The sequence below is a fragment of the Symphalangus syndactylus genome, chromosome 19 (genome assembly GCF_028878055.3).
Source record: "Symphalangus syndactylus isolate Jambi chromosome 19, NHGRI_mSymSyn1-v2.1_pri, whole genome shotgun sequence".
In the NCBI taxonomy this organism is placed as follows: domain Eukaryota; kingdom Metazoa; phylum Chordata; class Mammalia; order Primates; family Hylobatidae; genus Symphalangus; species Symphalangus syndactylus.
Window position 1 is genome coordinate 73,186,992 of NC_072434.2, and position 13,268 is coordinate 73,200,259.

General features: G+C 62.7%; 4 non-coding genes across 4 annotated transcripts; all 4 read right to left on the reverse strand.

Moving 5' to 3' along the window:
* Positions 1–2,931: 2,931 nt before the first annotated feature.
* On the reverse strand, positions 2,932–3,050 carry LOC129458959 (5S ribosomal RNA). Its single transcript, XR_008649787.1, has one exon. It is a non-coding gene; the product is annotated as a 5S ribosomal RNA (ribosomal RNA).
* Positions 3,051–6,217: 3,167 nt separating this feature from the next.
* LOC129478052 (5S ribosomal RNA) lies at positions 6,218–6,336 on the reverse strand. Its single transcript, XR_008656217.2, has one exon. It is a non-coding gene; the product is annotated as a 5S ribosomal RNA (ribosomal RNA).
* Positions 6,337–9,505: 3,169 nt separating this feature from the next.
* LOC129478055 (5S ribosomal RNA) lies at positions 9,506–9,624 on the reverse strand. The gene has a single exon (XR_008649817.1). It is a non-coding gene; the product is annotated as a 5S ribosomal RNA (ribosomal RNA).
* Positions 9,625–12,795: 3,171 nt separating this feature from the next.
* Positions 12,796–12,914, reverse strand: LOC129458960 (5S ribosomal RNA). Its single transcript, XR_008649788.1, has one exon. It is a non-coding gene; the product is annotated as a 5S ribosomal RNA (ribosomal RNA).
* Between the last annotated feature and the right edge of the window lie 354 nt (positions 12,915–13,268).

Genomic DNA, 13,268 nt, shown 5'->3' on the forward strand with positions numbered 1-13,268 from the left:
CGGAGGTAGCGTTTTGGATCCCTCGCCGCTCAGGGGCTCCTGCGAGGTCCCCTCTTGCCCCACCCACCCAGAGCCGTCAGGGCTGGCCAAGGTCGAACAGCCGGCCCAGCCGCGCGGGGCCTTTCTCTCACAACGCCCCGACCGCGCTCGCTTGTCCCGACCAAGACCCGGCCGGTGGACAAGAGGGCGTGGGGCGTAGCGGGTCGGTGGGTTGCCCTGCTTTGCCCCGGGCTGGCACTAGAGGCGGCGGCCTGATCCTGGGTGAGAGGGGCTGAGAGAAACCCAGACACACCCCACCACCACCAGGCTCAAATCCACTCGCCCACACACAGACACACACGGGGGCCCTCGCACGCGGGCTCGCGCACCGGCACACACACACACACACGCACACACACACACACACACACACACACAGAGACACAGGCACAGACACACACACAAAGACACAGAGACACCCACACACGCCCGCACACACACACACACACACACACACACACACACACACACACACGGCTTGAAGGAGAGCATGGACGAGATGGATGGAGAGATAGAAACCGAGGGCATGAGAGAGACAGCCATCGAGAAAGACAGTGGAGGGGGAGTGTAGGGTCCAGCCCCACAGGGTCTCTCCCCGTGTGTGGAGACCAGAGGTTGTAGAAATAAAGACACAAGACAAAGAGATCAAAGAAAAGACAGCTGGCCCCGGGGTTCCACCACTACCAATGCGCGGAGACCGGTAGTGTCCCCGAATGTCTGGCTGCGCTGTTATTTATTGGATCCAAAGAAAAGGAGCGGGGTAAAGAGTGTGAGTCATCTCCAATGATAGGTAAGATCACGTGGGTCACGTGTCCACTGGACGGGGGGGCCCTTCCCTGCCGGGGAACTGAGGCAGAGAGAGAGAGAGAGGAGACAAAGAGAAAGACAGCTTACGCCATGATTTATGCATATTACAGACTTTTAGTAATTTCACTAAGTCTCTACTGCTACGTAGAAGGCAGAGCCAGGTGTAGAGGACGGAACGTGAAGGCGGACTAGGAGCGTGACCACTGAAGCAGAACATCACCGGGAGACGGTTACGCATCTGGATAAGTGACTGCTGTCAGGCCCTGCAGCAGAGGTGGAGGGGCAGAGTCTTCTCTATACTCCCCCGGGGGAAAGGAGACTCCCTTTCCCGGTCTGCTAAGCAGCGCGTGTTGTTCCTTGACACTTTTCGCTACCGGTAGACCACGGTCCGCCTGGCAACGGGCGTCTTCCCAGACGCCGGCGTCACCGCTAGAGCAAGGAGCCCTTCTGGTGGCCCTGTCTGGGCATCACAGAAGGCTCTCACACTTGTCTTCTGGTCACGCCTCACTGTGCCCTCTCAGCTCCTAACTCTGCATGGCCTGGTTTTTCCTAGGTTATGAGTATACAGCGAGGATTATTAGAATATTGGAATAAAGAGTAATTGCTACAAACTAATGATGACTGCTATTCACATCTCCTCGTATCGGAGATCTGTATCTGGTATAACTCTTCTTGTTTTGTATGTTATTACCCTGGAACAGTTCGTGTCGTCGATCTCTTGCCTCGGCGCCTGGGTGGCTTGCCGCCCTCAGGGGAGGCGGTAAGAGACAGACGGAGAGGCTGAGAGAGAGGGACGGAGAAAGAGCGAGAGACAGAGAGGCCGAGGGAAGACGACAGAAGTAGCGCGAGGTCCAGGGGGAAACCTAGAAGATAGAGGCGGAGGGAGCTAGAGAGCGAGAGAGCGCGATAGAGCCTTAGAGGGGAGGCGCCGGGCTCCCGTAGTAGGCGGCGCCCTTTTGAGCAGGCCGGGAGAGGGTGGAGGGGGCTTGGGCTGCGCCAGAACATGGGGGCCAGGAGGTCCATGCGAGAGGACCAACGGAGCGCTGAGACGGGCTGCTTCCTGGATGAACTGCTTGCTTTGCAGGTGGGTTTCGTAGGCTCCTTCCTTTCTTGGCACCTCCCCGTGCTCTCGCTGCCTTGCGGGGGCGCCCCGAGATTTGCAGAGTGCGCCCGCCCGTTTGGCGGGAGCCCTGGCACCGGGCGCGGCCGGAGGCCTGGGGCTCTGGCGTGTCCTCGGGACTGGAGTTGACACGAAGTGGGGGGCATTGGGAATCCGGGTGCACAGGGACGGTTGTCCTGGTGGCTGGCCAAGGAATGTCCTTCCCCCGGAGAAAGCAGCCCATGCGTTCTGGAGCCGAGGTCTCGGCTGGCGTCTGTGGCACCCGCTGCCCCTGGCCGCCCCTTCCCCCGGTTCGGAAGGTTGCGACGACGGCGCTGGCGCTCGATGAGTGAATCGAATCGCCTGGGCGTTCCGGGAGCGGGAAGGCACCGCGAAGGGCAGGGAACCCGCGTCTGCGCCTTTGGGGTCCGGCCCCCTGCCCTCCCAGGCTGGAGCCGGGCTCCTGGCGGGGCGGCGGCGAGGCGCAAGCGGTGGGATGCTGCTGCCCGGCGTGCAGTAGGGGCGGACCCCCTGCGGGAGGTCCCCGGCGGCGGCGGGGGTGTAGGAGGGCGATGAAGGTTGAGCAGAGTCAGGGGAGGTTGGGAAGCATGGCGACTGTAATGGGAAGGGAGGCCACGGGGAAGCCAAACAAGCCTACAGCAGGCCGGGCGGGCACGGTGGCTCCCGCCAGTATTCCCAGCACTCTGGGAGGCCGAGGCGGGTGGATCACGAGGTCAGGAGATGGAGACCATCCCGGCTAACGGGGTGAAACCCCGTCTCTACGGAAACTACCAAAAATGAGCCGGGCGTGGTGGCGGGCGCCTGCAGTCCCAGCTACTCGGGAGGCTGAGGCAGGAGAATGGCGTGAACCCGGGAGGCGGAGCTTGCAGCGAGCCGAGATGGCGCCACTGCACTCCAGCCTGGGCGACAGAGCGAGACTCCCCGTCTGGAAGAAAAGGAAAGAAAAAGCAAAAAGCCAAGGAAAAGGCCTACAGCACCCGGTATTCCCAGGCGGTCTCCCATCCAAGTACTAACCAGGCCCGACCCTGCTTAGCTTCCGAGATCAGACGAGATCGGGCGCGTTCAGGGTGGTATGGCCGTAGACGCCGAGAGAGGCGCCCGGCTGCCCCAAGAGCCCGGCCCAGCCACGCCCGCCGGATGCCAGCCGTCACCGCCAGCCCGGGGCCGCGGGGCTAGGATCGCGGAACCCGAGGGCCGCTCGCTCGCGGCCTACCCCAGGCTCCCGCGCTTCCACCACATCGGGCCCGCTCCGAACAGGGAGTGCTCCGAGGCGTCAGGGCCCAGGGCCCACGATCCTGCGACACGCTCCGGTCCTCCGCCCTGCCGCGGAGGTAGCGTTTTGGATCCCTCGCCGCTCAGGGGCTCCTGCGAGGTCCCCTCTTGCCCCACCCACCCAGAGCCGTCAGGGCTGGCCAAGGTCGAACAGCCGGCCCAGCCGCGCGGGGCCTTTCTCTCACAACGCCCCGACCGCGCTCGCTTGTCCCGACCAAGACCCGGCCGGTGGACAAGAGGGCGTGGGGCGTAGCGGGTCGGTGGGTTGCCCTGCTTTGCCCCGGGCTGGCACTAGAGGCGGCGGCCTGATCCTGGGTGAGAGGGGCTGAGAGAAACCCAGACACACCCCACCACCACCAGGCTCAAATCCACTCGCCCACACACAGACACACACGGGGGCCCTCGCACGCGGGCTCGCGCACCGGCACACACACACACACACGCACACACACACACACACACACACACACAGAGACACAGGCACAGACACACACACAAAGACACAGAGACACCCACACACGCCCGCACACACGCACACACACACACACACACACACACACACGGCTTGAAGGAGAGCATGGACGAGATGGATGGAGAGATAGAAACCGAGGGCATGAGAGAGACAGCCATCGAGAAAGACAGTGGAGGGGGAGTGTAGGGTCCAGCCCCACAGGGTCTCTCCCCGTGTGTGGAGACCAGAGGTTGTAGAAATAAAGACACAAGACAAAGAGATCAAAGAAAAGACAGCTGGCCCCGGGGTTCCACCACTACCAATGCGCGGAGACCGGTAGTGTCCCCGAATGTCTGGCTGCGCTGTTATTTATTGGATCCAAAGAAAAGGAGCGGGGTAAAGAGTGTGAGTCATCTCCAATGATAGGTAAGATCACGTGGGTCACGTGTCCACTGGACGGGGGGGCCCTTCCCTGCCGGGGAACTGAGGCAGAGAGAGAGAGAGAGGAGACAAAGAGAAAGACAGCTTACGCCATGATTTATGCATATTACAGACTTTTAGTAATTTCACTAAGTCTCTACTGCTACGTAGAAGGCAGAGCCAGGTGTAGAGGACGGAACGTGAAGGCGGACTAGGAGCGTGACCACTGAAGCAGAACATCACCGGGAGACGGTTACGCATCTGGATAAGTGACTGCTGTCAGGCCCTGCAGCAGAGGTGGAGGGGCAGAGTCTTCTCTATACTCCCCCGGGGGAAAGGAGACTCCCTTTCCCGGTCTGCTAAGCAGCGCGTGTTGTTCCTTGACACTTTTCGCTACCGGTAGACCACGGTCCGCCTGGCAACGGGCGTCTTCCCAGACGCCGGCGTCACCGCTAGAGCAAGGAGCCCTTCTGGTGGCCCTGTCTGGGCATCACAGAAGGCTCTCACACTTGTCTTCTGGTCACGCCTCACTGTGCCCTCTCAGCTCCTAACTCTGCATGGCCTGGTTTTTCCTAGGTTATGAGTATACAGCGAGGATTATTAGAATATTGGAATAAAGAGTAATTGCTACAAACTAATGATGACTGCTATTCACATCTCCTCGTATCGGAGATCTGTATCTGGTATAACTCTTCTTGTTTTGTATGTTATTACCCTGGAACAGTTCGTGTCGTCGATCTCTTGCCTCGGCGCCTGGGTGGCTTGCCGCCCTCAGGGGAGGCGGTAAGAGACAGACGGAGAGGCTGAGAGAGAGGGACGGAGAAAGAGCGAGAGACAGAGAGGCCGAGGGAAGACGACAGAAGTAGCGCGAGGTCCAGGGGGAAACCTAGAAGATAGAGGCGGAGGGAGCTAGAGAGCGAGAGAGCGCGATAGAGCCTTAGAGGGGAGGCGCCGGGCTCCCGTAGTAGGCGGCGCCCTTTTGAGCAGGCCGGGAGAGGGTGGAGGGGGCTTGGGCTGCGCCAGAACATGGGGGCCAGGAGGTCCATGCGAGAGGACCAACGGAGCGCTGAGACGGGCTGCTTCCTGGATGAACTGCTTGCTTTGCAGGTGGGTTTCGTAGGCTCCTTCCTTTCTTGGCACCTCCCCGTGCTCTCGCTGCCTTGCGGGGGCGCCCCGAGATTTGCAGAGTGCGCCCGCCCGTTTGGCGGGAGCCCTGGCACCGGGCGCGGCCGGAGGCCTGGGGCTCTGGCGTGTCCTCGGGACTGGAGTTGACACGAAGTGGGGGGCATTGGGAATCCGGGTGCACAGGGACGGTTGTCCTGGTGGCTGGCCAAGGAATGTCCTTCCCCCGGAGAAAGCAGCCCATGCGTTCTGGAGCCGAGGTCTCGGCTGGCGTCTGTGGCACCCGCTGCCCCTGGCCGCCCCTTCCCCCGGTTCGGAAGGTTGCGACGACGGCGCTGGCGCTCGATGAGTGAATCGAATCGCCTGGGCGTTCCGGGAGCGGGAAGGCACCGCGAAGGGCAGGGAACCCGCGTCTGCGCCTTTGGGGTCCGGCCCCCTGCCCTCCCAGGCTGGAGCCGGGCTCCTGGCGGGGCGGCGGCGAGGCGCAAGCGGTGGGATGCTGCTGCCCGGCGTGCAGTAGGGGCGGACCCCCTGCGGGAGGTCCCCGGCGGCGGCGGGGGTGTAGGAGGGCGATGAAGGTTGAGCAGAGTCAGGGGAGGTTGGGAAGCATGGCGACTGTAATGGGAAGGGAGGCCACGGGGAAGCCAAACAAGCCTACAGCAGGCCGGGCGGGCACGGTGGCTCCCGCCAGTATTCCCAGCACTCTGGGAGGCCGAGGCGGGTGGATCACGAGGTCAGGAGATGGAGACCATCCCGGCTAACGGGGTGAAACCCCGTCTCTACGGAAACTACCAAAAATGAGCCGGGCGTGGTGGCGGGCGCCTGCAGTCCCAGCTACTCGGGAGGCTGAGGCAGGAGAATGGCGTGAACCCGGGAGGCGGAGCTTGCAGCGAGCCGAGATGGCGCCACTGCACTCCAGCCTGGGCGACAGAGCGAGACTCCCCGTCTGGAAGAAAAGGAAAGAAAAAGCAAAAAGCCAAGGAAAAGGCCTACAGCACCCGGTATTCCCAGGCGGTCTCCCATCCAAGTACTAACCAGGCCCGACCCTGCTTAGCTTCCGAGAGCAGACGAGACCGGGCGCGTTCAGGGTGGTATGGCCGTAGACGCCGAGAGAGGCGCCCGGCTGCCCCAAGAGCCCGGCCCAGCCACGCCCGCCGGATGCCAGCCGTCACCGCCAGCCCGGGGCCGCGGGGCTAGGATCGCGGAACCCGAGGGCCGCTCGCTCGCGGCCTACCCCAGGCTCCCGCGCTTCCACCACATCGGGCCCGCTCCGAACAGGGAGTGCTCCGAGGCGTCAGGGCCCAGGGCCCACGATCCTGCGACACGCTCCGGTCCTCCGCCCTGCCGCGGAGGTAGCGTTTTGGATCCCTCGCCGCTCAGGGGCTCCTGCGAGGTCCCCTCTTGCCCCACCCACCCAGAGCCGTCAGGGCTGGCCAAGGTCGAACAGCCGGCCCAGCCGCGCGGGGCCTTTCTCTCACAACGCCCCGACCGCGCTCGCTTGTCCCGACCAAGACCCGGCCGGTGGACAAGAGGGCGTGGGGCGTAGCGGGTCGGTGGGTTGCCCTGCTTTGCCCCGGGCTGGCACTAGAGGCGGCGGCCTGATCCTGGGTGAGAGGGGCTGAGAGAAACCCAGACACACCCCACCACCACCAGGCTCAAATCCACTCGCCCACACACAGACACACACGGGGGCCCTCGCACGCGGGCTCGCGCACCGGCACACACACACACACACGCACACACACACACACACACACACACAGAGACACAGGCACAGACACACACACAAAGACACAGAGACACCCACACACGCCCGCACACACACACACACACACACACACACACACACACACACACGGCTTGAAGGAGAGCATGGACGAGATGGATGGAGAGATAGAAACCGAGGGCATGAGAGAGACAGCCAGCGAGAAAGACAGTGGAGGGGGAGTGTAGGGTCCAGCCCCACAGGGTCTCTCCCCGTGTGTGGAGACCAGAGGTTGTAGAAATAAAGACACAAGACAAAGAGATCAAAGAAAAGACAGCTGGCCCCGGGGTTCCACCACTACCAATGCGCGGAGACCGGTAGTGTCCCCGAATGTCTGGCTGCGCTGTTATTTATTGGATCCAAAGAAAAGGAGCGGGGTAAAGAGTGTGAGTCATCTCCAATGATAGGTAAGATCACGTGGGTCACGTGTCCACTGGACGGGGGGGCCCTTCCCTGCCGGGGAACTGAGGCAGAGAGAGAGAGAGAGGAGACAAAGAGAAAGACAGCTTACGCCATGATTTATGCATATTACAGACTTTTAGTAATTTCACTAAGTCTCTACTGCTACGTAGAAGGCAGAGCCAGGTGTAGAGGACGGAACGTGAAGGCGGACTAGGAGCGTGACCACTGAAGCAGAACATCACCGGGAGACGGTTACGCATCTGGATAAGTGACTGCTGTCAGGCCCTGCAGCAGAGGTGGAGGGGCAGAGTCTTCTCTATACTCCCCCGGGGGAAAGGAGACTCCCTTTCCCGGTCTGCTAAGCAGCGCGTGTTGTTCCTTGACACTTTTCGCTACCGGTAGACCACGGTCCGCCTGGCAACGGGCGTCTTCCCAGACGCCGGCGTCACCGCTAGAGCAAGGAGCCCTTCTGGTGGCCCTGTCTGGGCATCACAGAAGGCTCTCACACTTGTCTTCTGGTCACGCCTCACTGTGCCCTCTCAGCTCCTAACTCTGCATGGCCTGGTTTTTCCTAGGTTATGAGTATACAGCGAGGATTATTAGAATATTGGAATAAAGAGTAATTGCTACAAACTAATGATGACTGCTATTCACATCTCCTCGTATCGGAGATCTGTATCTGGTATAACTCTTCTTGTTTTGTATGTTATTACCCTGGAACAGTTCGTGTCGTCGATCTCTTGCCTCGGCGCCTGGGTGGCTTGCCGCCCTCAGGGGAGGCGGTAAGAGACAGACGGAGAGGCTGAGAGAGAGGGACGGAGAAAGAGCGAGAGACAGAGAGGCCGAGGGAAGACGACAGAAGTAGCGCGAGGTCCAGGGGGAAACCTAGAAGATAGAGGCGGAGGGAGCTAGAGAGCGAGAGAGCGCGATAGAGCCTTAGAGGGGAGGCGCCGGGCTCCCGTAGTAGGCGGCGCCCTTTTGAGCAGGCCGGGAGAGGGTGGAGGGGGCTTGGGCTGCGCCAGAACATGGGGGCCAGGAGGTCCATGCGAGAGGACCAACGGAGCGCTGAGACGGGCTGCTTCCTGGATGAACTGCTTGCTTTGCAGGTGGGTTTCGTAGGCTCCTTCCTTTCTTGGCACCTCCCCGTGCTCTCGCTGCCTTGCGGGGGCGCCCCGAGATTTGCAGAGTGCGCCCGCCCGTTTGGCGGGAGCCCTGGCACCGGGCGCGGCCGGAGGCCTGGGGCTCTGGCGTGTCCTCGGGACTGGAGTTGACACGAAGTGGGGGGCATTGGGAATCCGGGTGCACAGGGACGGTTGTCCTGGTGGCTGGCCAAGGAATGTCCTTCCCCCGGAGAAAGCAGCCCATGCGTTCTGGAGCCGAGGTCTCGGCTGGCGTCTGTGGCACCCGCTGCCCCTGGCCGCCCCTTCCCCCGGTTCGGAAGGTTGCGACGACGGCGCTGGCGCTCGATGAGTGAATCGAATCGCCTGGGCGTTCCGGGAGCGGGAAGGCACCGCGAAGGGCAGGGAACCCGCGTCTGCGCCTTTGGGGTCCGGCCCCCTGCCCTCCCAGGCTGGAGCCGGGCTCCTGGCGGGGCGGCGGCGAGGCGCAAGCGGTGGGATGCTGCTGCCCGGCGTGCAGTAGGGGCGGACCCCCTGCGGGAGGTCCCCGGCGGCGGCGGGGGTGTAGGAGGGCGATGAAGGTTGAGCAGAGTCAGGGGAGGTTGGGAAGCATGGCGACTGTAATGGGAAGGGAGGCCACGGGGAAGCCAAACAAGCCTACAGCAGGCCGGGCGGGCACGGTGGCTCCCGCCAGTATTCCCAGCACTCTGGGAGGCCGAGGCGGGTGGATCACGAGGTCAGGAGATGGAGACCATCCCGGCTAACGGGGTGAAACCCCGTCTCTACGGAAACTACCAAAAATGAGCCGGGCGTGGTGGCGGGCGCCTGCAGTCCCAGCTACTCGGGAGGCTGAGGCAGGAGAATGGCGTGAACCCGGGAGGCGGAGCTTGCAGCGAGCCGAGATGGCGCCACTGCACTCCAGCCTGGGCGACAGAGCGAGACTCCCCGTCTGGAAGAAAAGGAAAGAAAAAGCAAAAAGCCAAGGAAAAGGCCTACAGCACCCGGTATTCCCAGGCGGTCTCCCATCCAAGTACTAACCAGGCCCGACCCTGCTTAGCTTCCGAGAGCAGACGAGACCGGGCGCGTTCAGGGTGGTATGGCCGTAGACGCCGAGAGAGGCGCCCGGCTGCCCCAAGAGCCCGGCCCAGCCACGCCCGCCGGATGCCAGCCGTCACCGCCAGCCCGGGGCCGCGGGGCTAGGATCGCGGAACCCGAGGGCCGCTCGCTCGCGGCCTACCCCAGGCTCCCGCGCTTCCACCACATCGGGCCCGCTCCGAACAGGGAGTGCTCCGAGGCGTCAGGGCCCAGGGCCCACGATCCTGCGACACGCTCCGGTCCTCCGCCCTGCCGCGGAGGTAGCGTTTTGGATCCCTCGCCGCTCAGGGGCTCCTGCGAGGTCCCCTCTTGCCCCACCCACCCAGAGCCGTCAGGGCTGGCCAAGGTCGAACAGCCGGCCCAGCCGCGCGGGGCCTTTCTCTCACAACGCCCCGACCGCGCTCGCTTGTCCCGACCAAGACCCGGCCGGTGGACAAGAGGGCGTGGGGCGTAGCGGGTCGGTGGGTTGCCCTGCTTTGCCCCGGGCTGGCACTAGAGGCGGCGGCCTGATCCTGGGTGAGAGGGGCTGAGAGAAACCCAGACACACCCCACCACCACCAGGCTCAAATCCACTCGCCCACACACAGACACACACGGGGGCCCTCGCACGCGGGCTCGCGCACCGGCACACACACACACACACGCACACACACACACACACACACACACAGAGACACAGGCACAGACACACACACAAAGACACAGAGACACCCACACACGCCCGCACACACACACACACACACACACACACACACACACACACACACGGCTTGAAGGAGAGCATGGACGAGATGGATGGAGAGATAGAAACCGAGGGCATGAGAGAGACAGCCATCGAGAAAGACAGTGGAGGGGGAGTGTAGGGTCCAGCCCCACAGGGTCTCTCCCCGTGTGTGGAGACCAGAGGTTGTAGAAATAAAGACACAAGACAAAGAGATCAAAGAAAAGACAGCTGGCCCCGGGGTTCCACCACTACCAATGCGCGGAGACCGGTAGTGTCCCCGAATGTCTGGCTGCGCTGTTATTTATTGGATCCAAAGAAAAGGAGCGGGGTAAAGAGTGTGAGTCATCTCCAATGATAGGTAAGATCACGTGGGTCACGTGTCCACTGGACGGGGGGGCCCTTCCCTGCCGGGGAACTGAGGCAGAGAGAGAGAGAGAGGAGACAAAGAGAAAGACAGCTTACGCCATGATTTATGCATATTACAGACTTTTAGTAATTTCACTAAGTCTCTACTGCTACGTAGAAGGCAGAGCCAGGTGTAGAGGACGGAACGTGAAGGCGGACTAGGAGCGTGACCACTGAAGCAGAACATCACCGGGAGACGGTTACGCATCTGGATAAGTGACTGCTGTCAGGCCCTGCAGCAGAGGTGGAGGGGCAGAGTCTTCTCTATACTCCCCCGGGGGAAAGGAGACTCCCTTTCCCGGTCTGCTAAGCAGCGCGTGTTGTTCCTTGACACTTTTCGCTACCGGTAGACCACGGTCCGCCTGGCAACGGGCGTCTTCCCAGACGCCGGCGTCACCGCTAGAGCAAGGAGCCCTTCTGGTGGCCCTGTCTGGGCATCACAGAAGGCTCTCACACTTGTCTTCTGGTCACGCCTCACTGTGCCCTCTCAGCTCCTAACTCTGCATGGCCTGGTTTTTCCTAGGTTATGAGTATACAGCGAGGATTATTAGAATATTGGAATAAAGAGTAATTGCTACAAACTAATGATGACTGCTATTCACATCTCCTCGTATCGGAGATCTGTATCTGGTATAACTCTTCTTGTTTTGTATGTTATTACCCTGGAACAGTTCGTGTCGTCGATCTCTTGCCTCGGCGCCTGGGTGGCTTGCCGCCCTCAGGGGAGGCGGTAAGAGACAGACGGAGAGGCTGAGAGAGAGGGACGGAGAAAGAGCGAGAGACAGAGAGGCCGAGGGAAGACGACAGAAGTAGCGCGAGGTCCAGGGGGAAACCTAGAAGATAGAGGCGGAGGGAGCTAGAGAGCGAGAGAGCGCGATAGAGCCTTAGAGGGGAGGCGCCGGGCTCCCGTAGTAGGCGGCGCCCTTTTGAGCAGGCCGGGAGAGGGTGGAGGGGGCTTGGGCTGCGCCAGAACATGGGGGCCAGGAGGTCCATGCGAGAGGACCAACGGAGCGCTGAGACGGGCTGCTTCCTGGATGAACTGCTTGCTTTGCAGGTGGGTTTCGTAGGCTCCTTCCTTTCTTGGCACCTCCCCGTGCTCTCGCTGCCTTGCGGGGGCGCCCCGAGATTTGCAGAGTGCGCCCGCCCGTTTGGCGGGAGCCCTGGCACCGGGCGCGGCCGGAGGCCTGGGGCTCTGGCGTGTCCTCGGGACTGGAGTTGACACGAAGTGGGGGGCATTGGGAATCCGGGTGCACAGGGACGGTTGTCCTGGTGGCTGGCCAAGGAATGTCCTTCCCCCGGAGAAAGCAGCCCATGCGTTCTGGAGCCGAGGTCTCGGCTGGCGTCTGTGGCACCCGCTGCCCCTGGCCGCCCCTTCCCCCGGTTCGGAAGGTTGCGACGACGGCGCTGGCGCTCGATGAGTGAATCGAATCGCCTGGGCGTTCCGGGAGCGGGAAGGCACCGCGAAGGGCAGGGAACCCGCGTCTGCGCCTTTGGGGTCCGGCCCCCTGCCCTCCCAGGCTGGAGCCGGGCTCCTGGCGGGGCGGCGGCGAGGCGCAAGCGGTGGGATGCTGCTGCCCGGCGTGCAGTAGGGGCGGACCCCCTGCGGGAGGTCCCCGGCGGCGGCGGGGGTGTAGGAGGGCGATGAAGGTTGAGCAGAGTCAGGGGAGGTTGGGAAGCATGGCGACTGTAATGGGAAGGGAGGCCACGGGGAAGCCAAACAAGCCTACAGCAGGCCGGGCGGGCACGGTGGCTCCCGCCAGTATTCCCAGCACTCTGGGAGGCCGAGGCGGGTGGATCACGAGGTCAGGAGATGGAGACCATCCCGGCTAACGGGGTGAAACCCCGTCTCTACGGAAACTACCAAAAATGAGCCGGGCGTGGTGGCGGGCGCCTGCAGTCCCAGCTACTCGGGAGGCTGAGGCAGGAGAATGGCGTGAACCCGGGAGGCGGAGCTTGCAGCGAGCCGAGATGGCGCCACTGCACTCCAGCCTGGGCGACAGAGCGAGACTCCCCGTCTGGAAGAAAAGGAAAGAAAAAGCAAAAAGCCAAGGAAAAGGCCTACAGCACCCGGTATTCCCAGGCGGTCTCCCATCCAAGTACTAACCAGGCCCGACCCTGCTTAGCTTCCGAGATCAGACGAGATCGGGCGCGTTCAGGGTGGTATGGCCGTAGACGCCGAGAGAGGCGCCCGGCTGCCCCAAGAGCCCGGCCCAGCCACGCCCGCCGGATGCCAGCCGTCACCGCCAGCCCGGGGCCGCGGGGCTAGGATCGCGGAACCCGAGGGCCGCTCGCTCGCGGCCTACCCCAGGCTCCCGCGCTTCCACCACATCGGGCCCGCTCCGAACAGGGAGTGCTCCGAGGCGTCAGGGCCCAGGGCCCACGATCCTGCGACACGCTCCGGTCCTCCGCCCTGCCGCGGAGGTAGCGTTTTGGATCCCTCGCCGCTCAGGGGCTCCTGCGAGGTCCCCTCTTGCCCCACCCACCCAGAGCCGTCAGGGCTGGCCAAGGTCGAACAGCCGGCCCAGCCG